Genomic DNA, 6,801 nt, shown 5'->3' with positions numbered 1-6,801 from the left:
CTTTTTTTGTTACTACATGATTCCATATAATGTTATTTCATAGTTTTGATATATTCACTTTTTTTCTACAATGTAGAAAATAGTAAAAATAAAGAAAAACCCTAGTAGGTGTTATTAGTAGGTGTTCTAAAATGTTTGACTGGTAGTGTAGGTATTACAGAATCGGTCAAGGAGAGATTGAAAACGTCAGTGAAGACACTTGCCAGTTGGTGAGAGCATGCTCGGAGTACAAGTCCTGGTGATCCGTCTGGCCCCGCGGCCTTGTGAATGTTGACCTGTTTAAAGGTCTTGTTCACATCGGCTACGGAGAGCGTGATCACACAGTCGTCCTGAACAGCTGGTGCTCTCATGCATGCCTCATTGTCGCTTGCCTCGAAGCGAGCATAAAAGGCATTTAGCTCGTCTGGTAGGCTCGCGTCACTGGGCAGCTCGCGACTGGGTTTCCCTTTGTAGTCCATAATAGTTTACAAGCCCTGCCACATCCGACGAGAGTCAGAGCCGGTGTAGTAGGATTCCATCTTAGTGCTGTATTGACGCTTTGCCTGTTTGATGGTTCGTCTGAGGGCATAGCGAGTTTTCTTATAAGCGTCCGGATTAGTGTCCCGCTCCTTGAAAGCGGCAGCTCTAGCCTTTAGTTCGGTGCCATGTAATCCATGGCTTCTGGTTGGGATATGTACTTGCGGTCACTGTGGGGACGACGTCATCGATGCACTTATTGATGAAGCCGATGACTGAGCTGGTATACTCCTCAATGCCATTGGATGAATCCCGGAACATATTCTAGTCTGTGCTAGCAAAACTGTAGTGTAGCGTCCGTATCATCTGACCCCTTCCGTATTAAGGGAGTCAATGGTACTTCCTGCTTTAGTTTTTGCTTGTAAGCAGGAATCAGGAGGATAGATTTATGGTCAGATTTGCCAAATGGAGGGCGAGGGAGAGCTTTGTATGCATCTCTGTGTGTGGAGTAAAGGTGGTCTAGAGTTTTTTTCCCTCTGGTTGAACATGTGACATGCTGGTAGATATTAGGCAAGCTGATGGAAAAGATGATTGTCAATAGATTGTCCTATTTCCTGGAGCACAGAGGTTTATTGAGTCAATGTCAAAGTGGATTCTGTAAAGGTAGATCTACCTTGGATGCATTAGTAAAGGTGAGCAATGAAATGGAAAAAAATGGTAATGAAAGAAGTTTTGACATAGAAAATGACTACGATACTATTGGGGCTTCCTTGTATGCTGACGATGGAGCGATTTGGAAGAGGGGAAGGAATGTCTCTCGTGATCAAATCTATTCCACAAGCTATATTGGCAGTTGAAAGATGGTTGATTGACTGTATGTTCTTCTCAAAGAAGAATGTTGCTGATAATAAGCAGTTTTGCATGGAAAGCATGTGGGTAGGGTTTCTATGTTCAAATATTTGAGTTTATGGTTCAATGAGAGATATAAATGGAAATATCATGTAATTAGAGTTGAAACAAAGTGTAACAAGGTGGTGAATCTCATGCTCTGTGGTTATGAATGGGGTGCTGACAGACAATCACCTATAGACAGCTATACAGCTCTGATCAGAACAGCAATTGTTAATGGGCGAGAAGTTTATGGAACAGTTGCTTCAGAGGCTGGCCAGAATACAGTGTAGAGCTTTAAAGGTTATGTATTTGTGCATTTAAATCAATACCTGTAAGTGCATTATTAGAAGAGGCAGGGGAGATGCCTTTGGACATACGCCAACAGAAATTGTTGTTAGCTTATTGGCTTAGACTGAAAAAGTTGTGAGGCTGGTCATCCCACTGCTACTGTTCTAGATGACTGTCAGGAATATACTAGTAGACAAGGCAGTGGTTTTGGTTGGACAGTTAGAAAGCTTGCTGATGAGAGTGGTCTGACGGTGAAGCTTGCTGATGAGAGTGGTCTGACGGTGAAGCTTGCTGATGAGAGTGGTCTGACGGTGAAGCTTGCTGATGAGAGTGGTCTGACGGTGAAGCTTGCTGATGAGAGTGGTCTGACGGTGAAGCTTGCTGATGAGAGTGGTCTGACGGTGAAGCTTGCTGATGAGAGTGGTCTGACGGTGAAGCTTGCTGATGAGAGTGGTCTGACGGTGAAGCTTGCTGATGAGAGTGATCTGACGGTGAAGCTTGCTGATGAGAGTGGTCTGACGGTGAAGCTTGCTGATGAGAGTGGTCTGACGGTGAAGCTTGCTGATGAGAGTGGTCTGACGGTGAAGCTTGCTGATGAGAGTGGTCTGACGGTGAAGCTTGCTGATGAGAGTGGTCTGACGGTGAAGCTTGCTGATGAGAGTGGTCTGACGGTGTTGGATGTTTACCCCTCTGTGGTGACGGGGGATGTTCCTCATTGGTTACTACCAGATCCTGTTGTTGATTTAACCTTGTTAGAGAAAATAAAAGATTGGTCAGAAGTGAGTGAAATATATAGGGGAACTGGTTGACAATTATATTGGTAGAATCGAAAGATAGGGTGTAGTAGTGAGATTCCACTGGGTCCCAGTGTGAATGAAATAGTAGATCAGGTAGCCAAAAGGCCTTTAAGATGAGATATAATTTATATTTGTGCTCCATTTGGTAGAGGCGAAGCCAAATGTAAGATTAGAGCCATTATGATAGATGTTTGGCAGAAGATGTGGGACAGCGAACCCAAGGGCCGGCATTTGTAAGACATTGTACATTGAACTCGTCATTATATCTGGTTGGCAAGCATGTGAATGCTTTGTGTACAGAGTGCATGGTTGATGAAACAGTCAAACATGTTGATGTATTGTAAGTACCAGTATGTGGAAGAGTGGGAAAGATTGATGTGCATGGTTATTGAGGATGGACAGGGATGGACAGGGATGTGGGGGATGGGTGAGGGTTTGATAGTAGTTAGTAGGGCTTTTCTTATTAGTACAGGATTAGATAGGAGGGTTGAAAGTAACATATGGAATTGTAATAAAATGGTCATACATGGACCATTCAGCTATTTTATTTAGAATTTTAAAACCCCTTTAGGTATATATTTTTTTTATATTACTAGATGAAATATTGAATTTGGTTTTTACTGCTATAGTCCATAGAAACACATTGAATAACACATTCATAAATGGAAAAAAAGACAGTAAAAAATACATCATAAGGAAGAAGGTTTGAAGTGTCTGTCCATTATCTAGGAGATCTAAGAAAGCTCAGGAAATATTTGTGTTGGCACAAAAACACTTCCTCCATACTACCATTCGTTTGTATAGGCAACCTTCAGACCAGTCCTGGGACTCTTATCGGGGTCGGACGCTACAGATGTTTTTGGGACGTCCTTGTGGTCTGAAAAACATTGCTGTAGCTCCATCACCTTCCACCGCAGAGAGTAGGCCAGAAGGCCGACTGTCGCAGAGAGTAGGCCAGACGGCCGAATGCCGCAGAGAGTAGGCCAGAAGGCTAAACTAAAAAACCGTAAATGGAATGTAGGCCTACTGAAACAAAATATCAGATGGCTGAGCCGCAAAAGCACATTTGTGCAGGGTGTTTACTTACATAGTGATTCCCCCAAAAAACAGTACTGCCCCAAAAGTATAGACATAAATGACGGGGCCAGGTAGTGCTTCCTCGTCAATGTGTCAATGGAAAAATCCCCCTTTTAGAACTGATAGAGGGGCTCCTTATGTAGGGGGAAGCACTTATGTAGGGGGAAGCGGATATTTGATATTCATAGTTGAACATTTCATTTCTGTAGGGTTGTCAACAGATTAGAATGGTTCAAAATGTAAAACAAGTTGTTTTTTTGTCTCCCTCCATTACACACATACAGATGTAACACAGACACAGGGTACAGGACTCCCCCATCCGAACGTACAATATCAACTGTGAAATGCCAGTCACCTGCCCAGAGTCTTGACTGATAAACAATGAAATATCACACCAGCCTGGCAAGTCGGGCGACGTAGTGCAACGCGTTCACAATTCACTAGACACCCTAATTGCTTTGTAGAACAATTTAACAAATAAATACAAGATTCTGTAGAAATCTTTTAAACACTAATAGCATCAATCCAACAAAAAATATATATTACAAATTCTTATTTTACATTGTGCAATAAAAACAATAACAAATTAAGAACAAGTATCATATTGATTATCTTCAAATGGTTTGAGTTTTGGATGTAAGGAGTGCCTCGATGCACACTGAAAATGGAGTTATAAATTACTGTGCTGAAATACTTACCATGAATACTCAATATCTGAACTGCACACACACACACACACACACATGGAAATAAACACACCCTTCCCTTGAGGACGTTGCAGCAGCATTTCATTTGATCAGAAAATGTACTATAAGCCCTGGAGGGGAAAAAAATCTGTTTGTGTGCGTCTGTGTGTTCTTGTGTGTGTGCAAACACTTGTGCATTTGCCCCTATTCAGATGTTACCCTGCATACTGTTGAGGGTGTCAACATTGATAAAGGTCAAACAAAACTGTACTAAGTTTGAATCACTCTTTCTGTGCAAGTGTACATTGTGCATGTATGCACTTTTGCATGCGTGTGTGTGACAGAGCGAGTCCTATGAATATCAGTAGAGCTGCAGAGTAGTGGCTCCTCTGACAGTGTCATCACAGGTTATAGGCTTGAGGGACCCAACCAGGAGAGAGGAGACAGATACAGGCTGAGGGGGCTGGCCAGGTTTTTGGTTAAAGTGGACAGCGTTGTCAGGACACAGGACAGGAGAAGAGGGAGGGTGACAGATGCCGTCTTATTTAATGAGCCTTCACCCGATTCCCCCACTTTCAATTTACGTGCTGTCCGATATTCCTACAATCCCCAAATAGATCCTCAAACACACATACAGAGGCGTGCACGCACACACACGTACGCCCCCCCCTCCCCCCATGTCTTGCTGCTGGCAGGTTAATCCTTGGACCGTTTAATAATTAATTCATTAATGAATTTCCCTCCTTTAATTAGTACAGCTCGCCTGGTAGACCTGACGGGGTGCTGCTGTTGACCAGCTCTAGTACAGTAGAAAGAACACACACAGAGGTAGGTGTGTATGTGTTCAGTCTGCTGGCCTGTCTTTGTGAGAGGGGAAGTGACATAAATCAGCAGCCATGAAACACATCCTGTCAGCACGCCCCAATCACAGCACTGGGCTCTGCCAGACCTGACACACACACACACACCCACCCACCCAGGAAGTCCACGCACACACCTTCCATAAGATAAGGAGACAACACACCCACACCACTTTGGTACATCCTCCCACCATATGCTGCCCCCTTCTCCGTATTTCTCCCCTGACAGAAGGCCTGCATCTTACGAGTTCCATCCCAACTTTGCTATTTAGTGACTTCTTTCATGATGATCTTAACTTTTGTTGTGCAGAAAGTTCATAATATTATCTTGTGAATTTTATTCATCCTGTCAGTGTATTTTTTCCCCTACTCTGCATAGTTGGGAAGGGCTCATAAGCAAGCATTCACATTAGAGTCTACACTCGTTGTATTCAGCGCATGTGAAAAATGCAATTTCATTTTGATCTCTATGCAACATGTGTGAGAGAACCAGATACAGCTAGAGGAGAACGGTTGGCAAGGAGATGTATTATAGAACACAATCCATCCCTACCACAGCGGGCCCAGGAAGAAAATCCCTAACACAGCGTACCCCAGAAGCAGTCACCACCATAATACCAGTCAACCAGAAAACATACATCTATACAACATAGTTTCAGGATTCTTTTGAATTCACCATTAACAAATCAGACATTGTGAAGATGTAAAGGGGATGAATCCACTGAACTGGTTTAATCTCCTATGAAGTTCATTTTAGATGTTAAAATGCCCTCTACTGGGCTGATAACACAGTACATCTAGTGTGGCATCCAAAACCCAACTAGATATAACTACATATTCATACATACATAAACACACACGTATACATACACAATACCAGTCAAAAGTTTGGAGACACCTACTCATTCAATGTTTTTTCTTTATTTCGGACTATTTTCTACATTGTATAATAATAGTAAATATATCAAAGCTATGAAATAACACAGAATCGCATAGTAACCAAAAAGAAGTGTTAAACAACAACTGAAAGTAGCCACCCTTTGCACACTCGTAAAATTTTAACTTGTGGAATTTCTTTCCTTATTGTGTTTGAGCCAATCAGTTGTGGTATAGAGAAGATGGTATTTTACCAACTAGGGCTAAGTCCATATCATGGCAAGAACAGCTCAAACAAGCAAACAGAAACAACAGTCCATCATTACTTTAAGATATGGTCAATCCAGAAAATTAAGAACTTTGAAAGTTTCTTCAAGTGCAGTCGCAAAAACCATCAAACACTATGATGAAACTGGCTCTCATGAGGACCGCCACAGGAATGGAAGAACCAGAATTACCTCTGCTGCAGAGGATAAGTTCATTAGAGTTAACAGCCTCAGAATTCCCAGCCCAAATAAATGCTTCACAGAGTTCAAGTAACAGACATCTCAACATCAACTGTTCAGAGGAGACTGTGAATCAGGCCTTCATGGTCGAATTGCTGCAAAGAAACCACTACTAAAAGGTCACCAACAAGAAGACGAGACTTACTTGGGCCAAGAAATGAGAACAATGGACATTAAATCGGTGGAAATCTGATGAGTCTAAATCTGAGATTTTTGGTTCCAACCACCGTGTCCTTGTGAGACACAGAGTAGGTGAACGGATGAGCTCTGCATGTGTGGATCCCACAATGAAGCATGGAGGTGGTGGTGTGATGGTGCTTTGCTGGTGACACTGTCAGTGATTTATTTCGAATTCAAGGCACAC

The sequence above is a fragment of the Oncorhynchus nerka genome, linkage group LG7 (genome assembly GCF_034236695.1).
Source record: "Oncorhynchus nerka isolate Pitt River linkage group LG7, Oner_Uvic_2.0, whole genome shotgun sequence".
Taxonomy (NCBI): Eukaryota; Metazoa; Chordata; class Actinopteri; order Salmoniformes; family Salmonidae; genus Oncorhynchus; species Oncorhynchus nerka.
The sequence above is the reverse complement of the archived record's forward strand: the minus strand, read 5'-3'. Positions refer to the sequence as shown.